Source organism: Myotis nattereri (assembly GCF_964212035.1).
Source record: "Myotis nattereri genome assembly, chromosome: 12".
In the NCBI taxonomy this organism is placed as follows: Eukaryota; Metazoa; Chordata; class Mammalia; order Chiroptera; family Vespertilionidae; genus Myotis; species Myotis nattereri.
The window spans coordinates 23065672-23085386 of NC_138087.1; the positions used below are offsets into that span (position 1 = coordinate 23065672).

Sequence of the window (19715 nt, forward strand, 5' to 3'; positions counted from 1 at the left end):
GTCCAACTGCAGCTTAGGCCTGCTCCCTGCTGGCAAGTGGACATCCCCCGAGGGCTGCCGGGCTGCCAGAGGGATGTCTGACTGCCAGCTTGGGCCTGATCCCCCAGGGAGCGGGCCTAAGACAGCAGGTGGACATCCCCCGAGGGGTCTCAGACTGCGAGAGGGCACAGGCTGGGCTGAGGGACCCCCCTGAGTGCACAATTTTTTGTGCACCGGGCCTCTAGTGATAATTATAATAGCTGCCAGGAGGTTTAATAAGTGTATTATGTATATTAACTTAGTTATGACTTATAAGAACCCCATGAGGTAGGGGCTGTTATTTCCTCCATTTTATAGATTAGGAATCTGTATTTCAGAGAGATTAAATAACTTGCTCAAGTCCACAGAGATCTTGAGACTAAATTGGATCCCAGGTCTATCTGATTCTGGAGCCCTGGCTTATTATCAGTATAGCTCTCCCAAGAACATTTTCTTATGAAGGGGCTAAACACAGGCAGAAGAAATTGCCAAGAGAAGATTAGGGGAGAATTTAGTGCATTGTGTGTGAAAGCAAGGATTTTGAACAGATGACTTCCAGTCACCCCCATCTACCCCAAAGTTTATATACCTGGATCAGTCACTCCTTACTTAAATTAAAAATATTATTAGCTGTAATGATAATAAATGAATATTCATTAACTTTGACAAATGCAAGAGAATCCTCAATATGTTCTTCTGATTACAGATCATTAATTTTAGGCTATTCACATAATACATGCAAACTTCTATTAAAAAAACTAAACTAAAACTGTCAAACAAATTGTAATATAGCTTTTTGCCTTTACATTATTATCCAATAATATTATACCTAAAACACATTACATAACACTATTCTAATTTATTTTATTTGGATTTATGTATTTCTCAGTGTTTTGGTTTTTAATAGTATTTACCTTTTCTCTTGCAGGTTATTATTGTTAGTTCCAGGTTATTGAATACAGACAAAAATTGGAACATTACATGACATATTTTATAATTTAAATTTTTCTCTAAGTTGGTTTTTCCTCCCAAGTAAATTTCAAGTAGTATGCTGAATAAATTTCATTTAATAGTTAACTGAAGATTCAAAATGATAATATGTTGGCCTATATTCATTGACATTCCCTCAACTTGCATCTTTAAGTGAGGCTATGTTGTTAGGCATTGGCTATAATATCTAAAAGGAAATTATTAATAAATATATCTGCTTTTTTGATGTCATAGATCACATTAATGTAATTTAGCCATAGAAACAAAACTAGTATAAAAATACTATAATAAAATAAAGTAGGTCTATCATGAAACTGGGCCATATTCTGGAGTTCTGGAGATTTTTGCTTACGAGAGAAGAATTCTATAGGGAAGTAACTTGACAGGCATTAAAGGGCCAGTGCTACAGAAAACTCATCTCTTGCCAGGGAGTAATTCATGCTCACAAAGCATTAACCCTGGACACAGTTTTTGGCCCAGGGTTGGGCAAGTTACCTAGTTTGGCACAATTGAACTGAAGGAAAAGATCTGGAAGAGAAGGTTTGGGAGGAAACGCCCTAGGGGCTGCTGGACGCCAGCTTGCTTTCTTGAGGGAAGTCAGTCTCCAAGACAAAGCCAAATTACAAGGGAGGGGGTGGGGCAGAGAAAATAACAGCCAAATGGAGCCAGAGTGATCAAACGGAAGCTAAAGCCCTACCCACCTCTGGACTTCCATTTGTGTGTCGGTAAATTTTTTTATTTTTAAAGCCATATGAGATAAATGTCTGATATTTGCAGCTAAAATCCTCTTAAAGGCATTCTTGACATATTTAGGGTCTTTACAATGTTTCCATTATATGTGTTGTAAATATTTTCCTTTCAGACCATAGGTTATCTTTTGTTTACCTATCAGACAATAAAATGTATTTAAGCCCCAGAAGATGTGGCTCAGTTGATTGGACGTCATCCCTCACACCAAAAGGTTGCAGGTTAGATTCTTGGTCAGGTTACATGCCTGGGTTTTGGCTTGATCCCCAGAGGGTGAGTAGAGTGCAGGAGGCAGCCAATCCACATTGCCCTCTCACATCAATGTTTCTCTCTCTCCCCCTCTCCCTTCCTCTCTCTTAAAATCAATAAAAATATTTTTAAAATAAAAATAAAATGTATTTAAAGGTATAAAGATTAAAACAAGTGTGATATTATTATTTAATTAGAAAGATAGGTCAGTAGAACAGAATATTTAACTCAGACACAGATAATGTATATACAAAATAATTTATAACAAGATAAAGTTGGAGAAAGGTGAATTTTTATTGTTGTTGTTTGTGAGTCATACCACAGCAAAATAAATTATAATTGGTTAAAATTATAAGTGTCAACAAGCAAAGTTATAAAAATGTTAAAATAAAAAATAACGATATAATTTTGGCTCAAGAAAGATCTTTCTAGGTTTGAAGCCAAAGGTAAAAACCATACAAGATAAGATATAGCTACACAAAGATTAAAATGTGTTCCATTTTTATCGATTAGCATTTTTCATTTGGGAAAGTAATACATATTCATCGTGAATTCATTGTATATTGATATAAAAACACCAAACAATACTAATTGTCAAACTAGTTATTTTATGTAAAAAATATTTAGTGTCCCCTTACTTTCTTCAACCCCTCCCTCCATAGGTGACTATTTTTAATAATTTGTTCATATATTTCCAGACCTTTCTCAATACACGTATATTGTGTGTGCCTAAATACACAACCTTTTCCAAACAAGAATCATTCTGAGTGATACTTTGCACCTTGTCTTTCTCCCTCAGTAGTATATCATGGACATTTGTTCTTGTCAGCACATATAGAGCTACTTTACTTTTTCTAACATTAGCCTTGTATATTCTATTACATGAATGAATGACAATGTATTTAAATCAATCAACTATTTGTTAATGTTTTACATTTTTCCAGTTTGAAAGACTTTATTACAGAGAAAGTTATAATAAATATATGAAGGTTTACTATTAGTAATCTATATAAATGGCTTTTTCAAATCAATTAAAAATTCAAATGGCACATTTACATAAGAAATGACATAAAAATTATATTTACATGGGAAAATGGACAGACAGTAACATGAAGGGCAATAAAAAAAATAAATATTTGCAAACTGAGATACTGCCTTTTATCCAGCACATCAGCGAAGAGGGATAAAAAAAAATGAAAAAAAAGAGGAAGTTTTGGTGTTGGGGAAAAAGGTACTTTTACAAAGTAATCTAGAAGAGTTATTTCCTACCTACTTTCAACAGTGCAGTATGAGTGTTTATTAAATGCCTTAAAGCTATGCATAGCTTTTTATTCAATTAGTTCATCTATAGAAATTTTAATAACTCAGGCTCCTTCTTAGTTAATTTTTAGTTAAGGTCATTATATGATTGTTTAAATCCTATAGTTTAAAGTAGCAAATATTTGCCCAGCATCTTCAGGCTAGTCTGTGGTGGATGTTTTCAGAGCAGTGGACCCACAAACTGTGCACCCACCCCTCACGGTCTGTGAAACCTGAGCCAGCTGGGTAGCTTCCTCTCTCTGTCTCATAACCATGTCCACCAAGGGGAATGCTAATTCACCAGCTGCCCACCTTAACAGATTCAAGAACAAGGCAAAAGACAGTATAGCCATGAGGTGGTGCCGAATAGAAGTTAAATCTGAAGCTGAGCTAAGAAGGATGACCAGATGCTAAATAGGAGACAGGTAAGCTCGTTTCCTGATGATGCTACCTCTCCACTGAGGGAGAAAAACAAAAGAAAACAAAAAACAGCAATGCCCTATCTGGTTTGGCTCAGTGGCTAGACAGCATCAGCCCTTGGACTAAAGGGTCCTGGGTTCGATTCCAGTCGAGGGCACATACTCACTTGCAGGCTCAATCCAGGAGGCAACCAATCAATGTGTCTCTCTTACACTGATGTTTGTCTCTCTGTGTCTCTCCCTCTCCCATTCACTCTAAAAATCAGCAACAACCAGGGCACAGTAATTTGGTCTGTTGAAGACATTGTCAAAGGCATAAATAGCAACACTTTGGAAAACCAGCTCCAAACTACTCAAGCTGCTAGGACACTGCTTCTAGGGGAAAACCAGCCACCAATAGACAACATAATCCAGGCTGGTTTGATTCCAAAATTTCTGTTCTTCTTGGGCAAAACTGATTATAGTCCCATTCAGTTTGCATCTATTGAGGCCGTCACTATCACTGCTTCCAGGACCTCAGAACAGACCAAGGCTGTAGTAGATGCAGGTGCTATCCCAGCATTCATTTCTCTGCTGGTATCTCCCCATGCTCACATCAGTGAACAAGGTGTATGAGCTCCAGGAAACATTGCAGGTGATGGTTCAGTTTTCCAAGACTTAATTATCACATAGGGTGCAGTTGACCCACTGTTGGCTCTTCTTACAGTTCCTGATATGTCTCCTTTAGCATGTGGATACTTAGTAACTTTACTTGGACACTTTCAAACCTTTGACGCAACAAGAAATCTGTAGCCCTGTTAGATGGTGCTGAGCAAATTCTTCCTATTTTAATTTGTCTCCTGCAACGTGATCCAGAAGTATTTATTAGCAGATAGTGGTGGGGCCATTTCCTACTTTATTGATGGTCCAAATGAATGGATTAAGAGCCATAGGAAATATTGTTACCTATGAGCAAATGAACAGACTCAGGTTGTACTACGAACTCCAGAAGGAAACTGTGTGGACAATGTCAAAAATCACAGCTGGCCACCAGGACCAGATACAGCAAGTTGTGAATCATGGATTAGTCCCATTCCTCACTGGAATTCTCTCTAAGGCAGCCTTTAAGGCAGAAAAGGGAGCTGTGTGGGCTGTGACCAACTCTACAAGTGATGGAACAGTTGAACAGATTGTATACCTTGTTCATTGTGGCATTATAGAACCTGTGATATCGTAGCTGTGAAAGATGTCAGAATTATTCTGGTTATTCTGGATGCCATTTCAAAGATCTTGCAGGCTGCTGAGAAACTAGGTGAAACTGAGAAACAGTGTAATGATTGAAGAATGTGGAGATTTGGATGAAATGGAAGCTCTGCAAAAGCATGAAAATGAGTCTGTGTATGAGAAGTGTTTCTTTGTAGAGGAGAGGAAGATCAAAGTGTGCCAGAAACTACCTCTGAAGGCTGTACATTCCAAGTTCAGGTGGCACTCCTGGGAACTTTACTAGGACAAAAAGTTGTTGTAGACTATGTTTGGTATAAGTTTGCCTTACTGTTTCTCTACTAAGAGCTCTCTTTTAAATGTGATTGATTATTGTAGCACTTTTTACAATAATACTATACTTGAACAGTTCCAAACTATAGATACTATATGAAGCTTCCTCTCCCAATAGGTTTCTTATTCCTGTGTGCAATTTCATATCTTGCAGTATTCTGTAAATAAAGATTAAATTTCACCCTTAAAAATAAAATAAATAATAACTGAATTTTAGGACATTTGTGAGAGGGACTGCATGCATCATATTAAGATTGATATTGAGAAATATTTTTATATGGAATAGTGCAGGCTAATCTATATATATAAAAGCCTAAGCAACCTTAACGACCGGTCGACCGAATGACCAGTCGATCAGTCGACATGATGCACACTGACCACCAGAAGGCAGATGCTCAATGCAGGAGCTGCCCCTTGGTGGTCAGTGAGCTCCCACAGCCAACCTTCTGCAGCTGGCCAACCTCCCGCGGTCCCTTCCCCTGGCCGGCCGGCCCCGATCGGCCCCAAATCGTCAGCCAGACTGACGGACCCCACCCGTGCACAAATTCGTGCTCCAGGCCTCTAGTAAATTATAAGTACAGATGATTGCTTTTCAAATTACTGTGAATACGCATATGCTTACATATACCTGGTATGTATACAAAAATATTGCCACTAGGATTGGTGAGGTTATGAAAAAGTTATTTTCAATTTGATTAATCATATTTCCAATGAATGCATATTACAGTCATCTAATGAAAGCTTTTACAAACTGTTTAATAAAGAATATGCATTAGTATAAGTTAAAAAATAAGGCAGTCTATCAGAATTAGACTGTGAAGGAAAAAAAAGCAAACAGAGCTGCTGGTAAGGAAGGTTTGCTCTCTATTTTGGAGAATAGCAAATGGCTCCCTGTGGATTGGAGTTTTCTCTGTCAATATAAGGATGTGTCTTTGTGACTGTCATGTCTTTATTCTCAAGCCAAGTGGAAAGAGAACAAAGTAGTTAAAAGAAACTGATCGGGACCCTTAACAGATGGGGGTGGGGACAGGGGAACTAAGGAAACTAAACCTCAATGAACTCTTGAAGTAATTTTTTGTAGCAAGAGCATAGTCTGGACTTGATGAAGCTACAGAAAAACCTCATTGAGCTCTTATTATGAAAGGAATTTTGAGACTAGATTGGCCTGAACTGTGGAGACCATATTGGCAGAAGACCTTTTTATAAGACTTACCTTTAGGGTCTATTACAAAGAAGCCTTCCTATTCGGTCTGGGCATTAAACCAAGATGTGATGTATTTTGAAATGTGGTAAAAGTATTGTATTTAGCCTATGGAGTATGTTTTCAATAAAATCCTGCCTGATAGATTTTATATCTAAATAGAGTGTTTAGCAATAGCCCCATATGTATTTTTATATTAGAGAGAAGAAGAGTATAAAAATGTGTTAATCTGCCTCTTGGTTAACCATTCCTGCTCTTAAAGTCCAGTTGTTTGAACAATGTGACTCTAATCAAGATAGCACCACATATAATTTACAGTTATGAAAACCAAAGGAACAAACAGTGACCAGGAGACTGAATTTGAAACCTAAAGCTATAGTGGAACATCAAACCCAGCAAAACTATTAAGCCCCCCCTCCAGTGCATGAATTTTCATGTACCAGTCCTCTAGTTCTCTGATAAATTTGTAAGTGATGACTTTTCAACTGAGTCACACAATCTTTTCTACCTAAAGACATCATAACTGAAAAGTAATCCTCAGGACCTCCTCTCATTATAACAACTTAAACAAATGTAAGGTAAATTAATTTATTTGCTTAACATTGTTTGCTAAATGCCTATACTAGTTGATTTAATTGATAACATACTATATAGTCAAGGTTGGTTGCCAGATATGAGCCTTTGGCCTCATCAAGGATGAATTAACCTCATCCCCCTCAAAGCTGGCAACTGTTTACATTTTTAGTCCTCTTTAGAAAAATATATCGATATTTTATTTGATACCAGTTCTCTTGTACTTTCTATGTATTATAAATCCTACTTGTTGGCTTTTTCTGCCATGACACTGATTTGTGAACTTAGCTTTGGATTCTGATTTTAGTTTATTTGGTTTCTCATATTTTGGATCCTACCTTTGGCATGTTTCTTAACTTTTTTTTTTTTTACATTTTTATTGATTTCAGAAAGGAAGGAAGAGGGAGAGAGAGATAGAAACATCCATGATGAGAGAGAATCATTGATCGGCTGTCCCCTACAAGTCCCCCACTGGGGATCGAGCCCACAACCCGGGCATGTGCCCTTGACTGGAATCGAACCTGGGACCTTTCAGTTCGCAGGCCGACGCTCTATCCACTGAGCCAAACTGGCCAGGGCTGTTTCTTAACTTTTGTTCCATCCTGAACTTGTGTCCCAACTCAAATTCCTGAACTTGACACCCCCCAAGCTCCACCCACACACCTCTTAAACTGAGATATTATTTCCTAATTCCTAGAGGCCGAAACCACAGGGGAAATATTAACTCAGCTAGAAAAGATGATCTCTAGATATAATCTCTTCTGAGATGGAGGGTCCTCACATAAAACCCAAAATGTGTTCATCCTAAAAACATTGTGCAAGAGTTATCTGTTTGAACAGGTTTTCCCCCAACAGAACACGAAGAACCTGCTAGACTAGTTGCCATCTGTCAGTTAGAAAAGGCATCCATGTGATACACACTTGAGACCTGTCTTTCATTTAATGTTCTTCTCCTCATTTACCTCCCAGATACAGACCTTTGCTCAATAGCCATCCTGCTTCGTGGATAGTTTATTAGAATGAGCTGATTTTCTTGTTCCTTAGTTGTGTTCTGGTGTGTCATTTCACTGTGAAAACCCTTCTGATTCTGTCACCACTCATCAGCCCAGGTTAAATATATATCTGTGAACTAGTGAATGCATGAGGCATCGGCATATGCTTACTTAGCATGACTTTAGCCACATACTCTCATCTTACTATGAGTGTATGAATTTGATACACGATCACCAGGTCCTTGTTAAAATGCAGACTGTGGTTCAATAGGTGTGGATTGGTCCTGAGATTCTTCATTTCTAATAAACTCAATAGTGCTGCCCACGCCGCTGGTCCTGGGATTCCACTTTGCCTATTAAAGAGACCGCGTGTCTAGGAGGAAATCTGCTTTCTCCCTCAGGTGTTTGTGTGAAGGCTGCCTCTCCCCATATTGGCAGCACAATCACTGCTTCAGCCCCTCAAACCCCTCCATCCCCCACCCCAGCTCTTCAACTGGTTTCTAGTTCTTGGGACTCCAAGTGCAGGACCCACAGCTGTCTGACCTGCGCCAGTTCTAGGTCCCAGGAGAGACCCTTGGTTCTGTTTCTCCTAGAGGTGCTGCCACCCAGGGAGGGACGGTCTCCCCTCCCTCTTCCTGGGAAACTCCACGGCTTCTGTTTGTATTTATGGCCCATTAGCTACCTTTATCTAAAAGATAAGGAAGATCCTTGGAAACCAGCTGCCCTTTGCTCAGACTATTTCATTGGCTTTGATATAAATAAGCCTTTCCCCTGACTCTCTTTTCATCCAAACTTGCTGTTTATTTTATAGGGGAAGGCGGTTATAGCTCAAGGCTTGTTTTGATCTCGAAATTTCTTAAGCCCTGGGGTTCTTGGTAAACATTTTAGAAGCAAGTCCCTACTAGGTTTTGGGTTAGCTGTTTTCAGGCTACAGAATTGTAGACTTTGAGAAGAGGAAGGGGTTTTCACTAGTTTTAGTTCAACCCCTTCATCTGACAGACAGAAAACAGAAGCCCGTGGAGTTTCTGTATTTTGCCAAAGATTGGGATGCCGAGTCTCACGCCTTTAAACTGTGTTCCAGGGCACACCAAGGAGCTGCTTAGATCTGGCTGCACTGAGTGTTTGGGGGACTGGAGGCTTCCTTCCTCCCATATCTCAACCAGAGAAGTTCCATTTATAATATTTTCATCTGTTCCAACTTAGGTCTTATTTGAAGGGTGAGTTTTATATCTACAAAAAAAAATTTAAACCGTTTCACCATGCTGCCTTCAAATGAATTTTAATTTCATATCTACAGTTTAAGAGAGTCATATTTTTGTATTCCCATTTTAATGGTAGAGTTTGAGCCAGGGCTAAAATTCTATATCTGTAGAAAAGCTAAGGAAAGCAAATATGACACTTAGAACATTTAAATGTAATATTTAAATACTTCTTAATAAGGGAATTTTATATTAGTCTCATGCTAACTCATGCTATGAAAATATAAATTTTACACTTAGAAAGATAGAACTTGCCCTATCCCATCTAATCTCTGTTATATTTTCATGACATTTTCCAACCCTTTCATTGGAAATTATGCATATGTGGTCTTTTATATCTGGCGTTTTTCCACATAAATTTTCACCCAAATCTTGGTAAGTTTATTGAGATATAATTCACATACCATATGTGATGGTCAATTTTATGTGTCAACTTGACTGGGCTAAAGGCTGCCCAGATAGCTGCAAAACATTATTTCTGAGTGTGTCTGTGCGGATATTTCTGGAAGAGATTAGCATTTGATTCAGTAGACTGAGAAAAGATCTGCCCTCAATATGGTGGGTATCATCCAATCCATTGAGGGCTGAACTAATACATAAAAAGGAAGAAAAGCTGAATTCCCTTTCTCTTGAGCTGGACTGTCCAAACTAGGAGTTAAACATCAGTTCCCCTGATTCTCAGGCCTTCAGACTCAATGAATTATACCACTTACTTTCCTGGTTCTCCAGCTTGCAGGTGGCAGATTGTGGGACTTCTCGGCCCCCCGGTAACTACATGAGCCAAGTCCACGTGAACCAATTCATATATATATATATATATATATATATATATATATATATATTTATTTATTATAGGAATGTATCATATATATACTAGAGGCCTGATGCACGAAATTCGTGCAAGGGGCTCAGTCCTTGCAGCTGAGGCTTTATCCAGAAGGTCGTCCAGTCTAATTAGCATATTATGCTTTTATTGTTATAGATATATAATCTGTTTCTCTGGAGAATCCTGATTAGTACACCATATAATTCACATATTTAAAGTGTAGAATTAATGACTTTAGTCACTTCATAGAGTTGTACAACCATCATCATTATCTACTTTCAGAATATTTTCATCACCCCAAAAAGAAACCTTGTATCCATTAGCAGCCACCCCCATTCCTTATCCCCCAACCCCTGACAACCACTAATCTACTTTCTCTCTCTGGATTGCCTATTCTGGATATTTACTATAAATGGAATTGTACAATATGTGGTCTTTTGTATCTGGCTTTTTTCACTTAGCATGTTTTCAAGATTCATCCACATTGAAGAATTATTGCTACATTTCTTTTTATGGCTGAATAGTATTCTGTTGTGAGGCTATACCACATTTTGTTTATCTATTGATGAACATTTGAGTTTCCACCTTTTGGCTGTTGTGAATAATACTGCAATGAGCAATGACATACAACTATGTGAATACCAGTTTTCTGTTCTTTTGGGTATATACCTAGGAATAGAATTGCTAGGTTATATGATAATTCTCTGTTTAACTTTATGAGGAACCATTAAACTGTTTTCCACAGTGGCTGCACCACTTTACATTCACAGTAAGAATGTACAACAGTTCCAATTTTTCCACATTCTCACCACATATCTAGGATATATAAAAAATGCCCTTATCAGACATATGATTTACAAATATTTTCTCCCATTCTGTGGTTTGTGTTCTCATTTTCTTTGGAAGCAAAAAAGTTATACATTTATCTGTATACCAATATATCTATTTCTTTTTTAGTTTCTTGTGCTCTTGGTGTCATATCTAAAAAAAAATCATGGTCTAATCCAAGATCCTGAAAATTTACACCTATGTTTTCTTCTAAGACTTTTATGGTTTCAGCTCAATAATAATTGAGTTATTATGTATACTGCGAGGTAGGGGTCCATCTTTATTCTTTTGCATGTGATATACATTTGTCCCAGCATTATTTGTTACAAAGACTCTTCTTTCTCCACTGAATTGTCTGGCATCCTTGTCCAAAATCAATTAACTGTAAATATAAGGGTTTGTTTCTGAACTATCAATTTTATTTTATTGAGCTGTCTATCCTTTTGCCAGTACCACAGTCTTGATTATTATAGCTTTGTATTAATTTTCAAAATCAGGATATGTGATTCATCCAACTTTGTTCTTTTTTCAGGTTGTTTTGGCTATTCTGGGTCCCTTGCATTTTCAAACTATTTTTAGGATCAGCTTGTTGATTTCTGCAAAAAAGACAATTGGAATTTTGTTAGGGGTTCTGTTGAATGTGTAGATCAATTTGAAGAGTACTGCTGTCTTAACAATATTAAATCTTTCAATCCGTGAACATGAGATGTCTTTTCATAAATAGTTTGGTTCACAGACCCCCTTTGAGTGGTACCTCTGTTCTCAATACCTGTTTTGCTTTGAACACCTGTTTGTCTTCAAAAAGGAATTGACATTCTGACTCTTGAAGCATCACTGAGCTACAGGTAAAGCTTCAACCAGTCAGCCAAGCTAGAGACATTAAGTCATTTTAGAGGGTGTCCTCTCTCATATCTCTGTTATCTAATTGGTGCCCAGGCTTGTCAGTCATACTTCAAGACCTCCTGATAGGAAGCATGTCAAAGAACTTGCAGTCATTTTTAATCCACCTTGTGTATAATATACTACCTACCTGGGAGGAGTTGTGAGGATTAATTGTTTTAGGGCTTGTGACGTGCTCAGAATAATGCTAGGCACTTAGTTGTGCCATATAATTTTAGCTCCTTTTTATGAACATGAATATAATTTATGGAAAGAATATATTTGGGTGTGAACTCCATTTTTCTTTATGATGGAGAATACAACACTTGAAGACTGGTCTTCAGTGTTATTTGGTTCAGTGTTAGTGTTCTTCTGAACCCACTACTCTGTGAATTCCTCAAGGTCAGGGACTTGGTCAAAGTTTTTCTTTATAGTCCATCTAGAGGCCCAATGCACAAAGATTCATGCAAGAATGGGCCTTCCTTCCCCTGGCTGCCAGCACCGCCTTCGCTCAGGCCGGAGCTGCCTTTCCGCCTTCCCACACTGCTCAGAGGCCCAGAACGGCTGGGGTGGTGCAGAACGCCTGCATCGTCACCATGGCGATGCAAGCATCCTGCCCCGCCCCCAGCCACTTGGCACCTGCGTATGCAAATTAACCTGACATCTTTGTTGGGTTAATTTGCATACTCACTCCTGATTGGCTGGTGGGTGTCATGAATGTATGATCAACTTGCATCTTTCTCTTTTATTAGTATAGATGCCTAATATAGTGCCTGGCACATGGTAACTGTTCAGTGATTTTTTTTTTATGCTTCACCTAAGGATATATTTTCCCATTGATTTTCAGACAGAGTGGAAGGGAAGGAGGAGCGGGAAGAGAGAGAAACATCAACATGAGAGAGACACATCAATTGGTTGCCTCCCATTCGCACCCTGACTGTGGTCAGGGATTGAACTTGCAATCAAGGTATGTGCCCTTGGTCAGGAATTCAACCTGAGACCCTTTGGTCTGCAGGCCAATGTTCTAACCACTGAACAAACCGGCCAGGGCTCTGTGATTTTTTTTTTTAATAAATGGGTGGCCCTGGCTGGGTGGCTCAGGGGAGCATCATCCTGTACACCAAAAAGGTTGAGGCCTTGATTCCTAGTCAGGGCACATACCTAGGTTGCAGGTTTGATCCCTGGTCATGGCGTTCACAGGAGGCAACAGACCAATGTTTTTCTCTCACATTGGAGTTTTTTTTCTCTCTCCCTCTCCCTCTTCCTTCCTCTCTCTCTCTCTCAAATCAATTTTTTAAAAAATAAAACAAAACATATCCTCGAGTGAGGTTTGAAAAAAAAAATGGATGTAAAGAATAAATGGAATAGGATGACATTGCCTGGGACCAATGGGATTCCCAGGACACAGAACTTTCAGTACTAAACCAAGAAATTCCCAGGCGAACTAGGATAAATTGGTCACTTTAGGAATAAGTGAATTAATGCATTTTCCAAAAGAGACCATGCCCGAGCTGGTTTGGCTCAGTGGATAGAACATTGACCTGCAGACTGAAGGGTCCTGGGTTCGATTCAGGTCAAGGGGATGTAACTCGGTTGCAAGCTCCTCCCTGGTCCAGGCCCTGCTTGGGGCAAGTGCAAGGGGAAACCAATTGATGTATTTCTCTCGCTTCACATCGATATTTCTCTCTGTCTTTCCCTATCTCTTCCACTCTCTCTAAAAATCAATGGAAAAATATCCTTGGGTGAGGAATAATAATAATAAAATTTTAAAAGAGACTGAAGTTGAAACATAACAGGGAGATGATATTCCTAGGTCAGCCCATCAATGCTTGGCAAACTCATAACTCTTGTTAAAATTTTTTTACGCCTTGGAGTTGTTTGTTTGCTTGTTTGTGGTTTTTGTTTTTGTTTTTAAATGAAACCTTACTTGAGCACAGTGCATATAAAACAAACCAGTCCCTGGTTGATGTGCAGGAAGCTGCACCTGGAGCTTTGGCCCTGTCTTCCCTTCCCTCTCTTCCTTTAGAGGCCCCTAAAGCATCTCTGAAGAATCCTAGGGCATTATCTTGGAAGCCACTGATGTAGTAAATCATCGCTTCAGGGCCCCCTGATGTCCCTGAACTCTGACCATTTGGCTTCTCTTAATCTGCTCTTCTACAGCCCGGAGCCTTCCTCTGGCATGAGCAGTAGGAGCTGGGTAAGGCAGGTGGACAGCTCCCGGGCAACAGAAGCGGAGGGAGAAGTTTATAGCGCAAGAAAAGGCACTGGCCCGATGTTAGAGGCCACCCTAGAAATAGAAACGGGGACATTTATGGAAAGGAAGCAGTATCAGCACCGGAGCACTCCAGGGCCAGAGGAGTGAAGCAGAGGAGTCGCTTGTTTGTGCCGTCACCTGCCAGGCAGGAACTGATCGATTTTATAAACATGGTATCATTCCTGACTGTTAAAGGAAAAAGCTCTTGTTTGTATTAAGATCCTCATACATGTGAATAATCTTTGTCACAGTAATTTCACTTCTAATAATTTCCACTAAGGGCGCAATCAGAAATGTGAGTAAAGACATACACAAGAACAGCAACAACAAAAATATATGCAAGGGTATTCATTGCAGTTTTGTAACAGTAAAATCCAAGAGGAAGGGATATCGGATATCTGAGCTGAACCTTAGAGGGTGAATAGAAATTAACCAGGCTTATTGGGCAGGAAGTAGAAAGAGGAGATGTTCCAGCTATGGGGAACAGCATGTACCAAGGTACAGAGATGTGACAGTCTGGTGCATTGAGGAATTGTAAGTGTGGGGAACCGATATAGGGTTGAGCCTCGGACTGACCTGCTGGCAAAGTCACAAACAAGTCCCAGCTTAGAGGGCTCAGTTCTCTTAGCATAATTAGGCTTGACCTTATAACACTCCCCAGATCTTACCTGGGAAGCTAATAGGCTGAGGGAAGTGCAGGAAGTGTAACTATGGTCAAAACAGGTGAAACTCACAAGAACTTTGTAACTATGGTAACCACTGCCTTGTTTACCTCTGACTATAAAAGGTCGGTGGGGCCTGAGCACCGGTGAAAGTCCTTCCTCTTGAGTTGGGCTTATCCGCCTGGCCCCCCAATCTTCTCAAATTATCTCTTGTCTCTTCTCTTTCATTTGTGTGCGGCTCCTCTTTCAGATCCTGAACCCTGAACCACACGGGACGTGGAGGGAAACATTTACAACATGTAAAAAATTGGGAATAACTAGAGTAAAAGATACACTGTTAATGGGGCAAGGGGGTGGAGTGGGGGTGGGGAGGACATGGCTGGAAAGGAGGAAAAGGTCAGAGGCAGAACAAAATTTAATTCCTGCTTTAAAAATCACAGTAATTTTACTCTTAGAGTGAAAAACACATTCTTTAGGTTGGCATGTATACACAGAGAGATGAGAAATCTAACCCTGTTTGCAGGAAATTCAAACCAAGGGAAGTCGTGAATTATCCTTAAGTTTAAACGTTACTTGAAACAATAAAATAAGGAAAATTAATGAGTCATGCTACTTTGATGTCAGATACATTGGTGAAAGTTCAAGAACTGGTTATCTTTATAAAAATACTACTCTTTACAAGGCCATCACAACGGTTCCAGAATTATTTAGATAAGTTTTGTTTCCCATGCAAAAAGTGCCGTTTTTAGCCAAGTTGATTGTAAATATTTTTTTGCATATTGTTAATGAACTATGTCCATTTGCGTAATAACAGTTGATCCCCACGCGACTGGTGTGGCTCACTGGTTGACTGTCAAACCATGCACTGGTCCGATTCCAGGTTGGGGTATATCCCGGGTTTCAGGCTTACTCCCCAGCAGGGGGTTTGCAGGAGGCAGTTGATGATGTTGATGTTTCTCTCTCATCCTTGTTTCTCTTTCCCTCTCCCTTCCTCTCTCTCTAAAATCAATGAAAACATATTTTTAAAAAACAACAACACTTGAGCATTCATTAAAAAACATTGCTCCCCAATTTACCATTATCACATCGATTTGGTCATTACCAGCTGTTGTTGCCACTTGCCTATTTTTAAACTTCTCTTACAAATCCCTGTTTATCTGCCCCACCTGCAACTTTCTTTGCCACTTCTACTGCCAGATAATCGTCTCAAAGGAAGCTTTTTGTTTCACCTCTTCCCACCACCTCATTGTTCTCTGAGCACAAAGACCAAGACAAGAACAAAGTACCACCACAATACTACTTATTGCTTCAACAAACGCTGGGCCAACGGCAGTACTTGCTCACAGGTGCTCACAGGTAGAAGATTATCAGACTCACTGGACTGGTGAATTGAAACAATTGCATCTTAAAATGTCCTTCTGTGAGCCTCAAATATTTAAGGGTCTCAGAGAAATGTAATTAAATCTGAAGGAACAACTCATAGGAGAAGAACCAGTCTTAGATCTTGGAATCACAAGGTTATAGAATTTTAGAGGTGCACAGTAGTGTGCAATTCAGAAATTATCTTATCTGGCTCCTTACAGAGGAAACAGCTGCAACACCTGGGAAGATAACATGGTGACTGTTTGACTTTGGGCAATTGTTTTCTCTTTGCCTTACTTTTCTTATCTATTAAATTGATCTTAGCAGTACCTCGACCTCAGAGGGTATATTGTAAGGAATGTGAGATAATGCAATTGGAGAACTTAGAGCAGTGCTTAGCCCAAATATATCATTCAATAAATGTTTGTTGTTATGAATATGGATACAGCAATGAACTAGGGGTCCTGAGTCTGCTGTTAATTTGCAAAGACTTCAGAAGATTCTTCAGTTTTACCTATCTGTGAAATGAAGTTGGACTAATTAGGTCAATGGTTTAAGTTGTATTGTGGAGCCCTAGGGTTCTCCAAAAGGACTAGAAGGAGGGCATGGGAGACCAGCAGGCAGGTATCAAACTCCAATCCTCCTTCAAGCAAAGCTGTTGAGATTTTATTTTACTTCTTATATTTTTGTTTGAATAAGAGTTCTCAACAGTAACAGCAGTTACATAACAAGATAGTCTTTTAAGTTCCTTTCAGCTCAAGATTCTGTGATTTTTGCAACGATAGCACTGTGACCCTCTGTTATTCTGGTTTTGAAATAAAGACAAGGGTGTTAAAGTTTTAAGGATAAGATCAACTTATGACTGTAGGCACAGAGCCAAGACAACTCTGGATCTCCTGACAGTAAGGAAGAGACATGATAATCTCTTGAGGTTAATGGGAAAGAGGTCCTCGCGTGATTAATGCTCAGTAATGGTTCTGGACATTCTTGTGTCTTGCTTATAGGGAAACAAATCCCGCATTTTTGCTTCTTAGTTTCCTCTTGAATTGTCCAAGGGGGTACGTGATCCTTTGAACCGTGCTGATGCCTGTCTACTCTGTGATCACCACATTTATTACCCAATCCTTTTCTGGGTAACTGAAGATTCACATTCTCAAACTGAATTATAGTTTATTGAGAAAGAGGACCTTAAGGAGAAATTTCACCATCACTTCTAATCAGATTTAATTTTTGAAAGATTTAGAGTAGTTATTGCTGTATTATTGAAACATCTAGGTGAAGTTTGTATATTTCAGATGATGCAACTCTTTGATGTAGTTCTAATTTTCAGTGAGCCCACCCCAGTTTCAAAGCTCTAATAAAAAAAGTTGTAGGTATGTCAAAATACTAAATGAGTGAAATTTTTGACACATAATAAGGTTATGAAATATTTTCTATTGGGTTAACTTATTACAGTAGTCTTGTTTTCTCTATGTCTGACTTTCCCGGGATAAAAAATGTTTAGATTTATACATACTGTATCAGATTCCAGTATATAATTTTCATACCATTCTTTCTATCTTGCCTTTTCAAGTGTCTCTGAACTAATGTTTCCATCATATGAAATAGTTTAAGGACATTGACTTTCATAAGACAAGAAATGTAACCCTAAAAGGTATGCAGCCTTCTACCATGTAATTTTAATTCTCACATAGAGCACACCTAATTCAGACTCTGTTACAAGGCATTGCAGTCAACATAACAGATCTGAACGTAAATGAAATAACATGCTTCTTTCTGTGTTTTAATGAAGATTTTATTAAAGCCTAAATTTCATACTAATCACTTTTTTAAAATTTTTTCAATTAAGTTTACATTCAATATTATTTTGTATTAGTTTCGGATGTACAGCATAGTGGTTAATTATATCCTTTACAAAGTGGTCTTCCCAATATTCAAGTACCCACCTGGCACCATACATAGTTATTACAGTACTAGAGACCCGGTGCACAAAAATTTGTGCACTCGGCGGGTAGGGGGGTCCCTCAGCCCGGCCTGTGCCCTCTCGCAGTCTGGGACCCCTCGGGAGATAACGACCTGCTGGCTTAGGCCTGCTCCCGGGTGGCAGAGGGCAGGCCCAATCCCTAGGTGCAGCCCCTGGTCGGGCTCAGAGCAGGGCCGATTGGGGAGTTGGGGCGCCGCCCCCTGTCATGCACAGAGCAGGGCGGATTGGGAGGTTGCGATGCCACCCTCAGTCACACTCAGGGTAGGGCCGATTGGGGGGTTGGGGCACCGCCCCTGTCACACTCAAGGCAGGGTCAATGGGAGGTTGCGGCGCCACCCCCTGTCACTCACAGAGCAGGGCCCATCAGGGGTTTGGGGAGCTCCCCCTTGTTACGCACAGAGCAGGGCCCATCAGGGAGTTGGGGAGCTCCCCCCCGTCACGCACAGAGTAGGGCTGATAGGGGAGTTGGGGCACTGCCCCCTGTCGCACACAGAGCAGGGAGGATCAGGGGGTTGGGGCGCCGCACCCTGTCACACTCAGGGCAGGGCCGATGGGGAGGTTATGACTCTACCCCATCACACACAGCAGGGCCCATGCGGGGCGGTTGGGGCACCGCCCTCTATCACCCACAGAGCAGGGCCAATCAGGGTGGGGGCGCCGCCACTGTCACACTCAGGGCAGGGCCAATGGGGAGGTAATGGCTCTACCCCGTCACACACAGAGTAGGGCCCTTGGCAGGGGGGGGGGGGGTGTTGGGGCGCCGCACTCTGTCACACACAGAGCCGCAGGGCGATCAGGGGGTTGGGGAGCTCCCCCCTATCAGGCACAGAGCAGGGCTGATCAGGGGGTTGGGGTGCCTTCCTCTGTCATGAACAGAGCAGGGCGGATAGGGAAGTTGTGGCACGCCCCCTGTCACACACAGAGCCACAGGATGATCAGGGGGTTTGGGCGCTGCCCCCTGTCATGCTGATCCCGGTGCTGGGAGGCATATTACCTTTTTACTATATAGGATAGAGGCCTGGTGCACGGGTGGGGGCCAGCTGGTTTGCCCTGAAGGCTGTCCTGGATCAGGGTGGGGGTCCCCACTGGGGTGCCTGGCCAGCCTGGATGAGGGGATGATGGCTGTTTGCAGCTGCTCACACCCCCTTCAGGGTGGGGGTCCCCACTGGGGTGCCTGGCCAGTCTGGGTGAGGGGCTGAGGGCTGTTTTCAGGCTGGGGGGTGACTGAAGCTCCCAACCGCTCCTTTTTTTCTTTTTTTTTTTATTCTGGGCCAGCTTTAGCTCTGAAGCTTGGCTCCAGCTCTTAGGCCTCAGCTGCTGAAAGCAGGTATCTGGTTTGTTTGGGTTCTATAATCAAAACACTGTTTCAACTCCAGCTCTGAGATCCCGGCTGGCTGAAAGCAGGTTTCTGGGGTTTTGTTTAGCTTCTATATTTGTAACAATGTTTCAAACTGCAAGCTCAGAGGCCAGCAGCGGCAGGCGGGGAATGTTGGAGTCCTCCATCACTGAAGCAAGCTAGCCTCATGGTCGCTTCAAGCTGCCTGGCTGCTGGCTGCCATCTTGGCTGGCAGTTAATTTGCATATCACTCTGATTAGCCAATGGGAAGGGTAGCGGAGGTACGGCTAATTACCATGTTTCT

General features: G+C 40.7%; 1 protein-coding gene and 1 pseudogene across 3 annotated transcripts in view; both read left to right on the plus strand.

Moving 5' to 3' along the window:
* The window catches only part of PLIN2 (perilipin 2), a 93725-nt gene that overhangs the window by 22878 nt on the left and 51132 nt on the right, over positions 1–19715 (plus strand). The window lies entirely within an intron of this gene.
* On the plus strand, positions 3577–5242 carry LOC308528450 (importin subunit alpha-1-like; annotated as a pseudogene). Its single transcript has 3 exons — positions 3577–3775; positions 3989–4579; positions 4711–5242. The product of its transcript is annotated as an importin subunit alpha-1-like (transcript).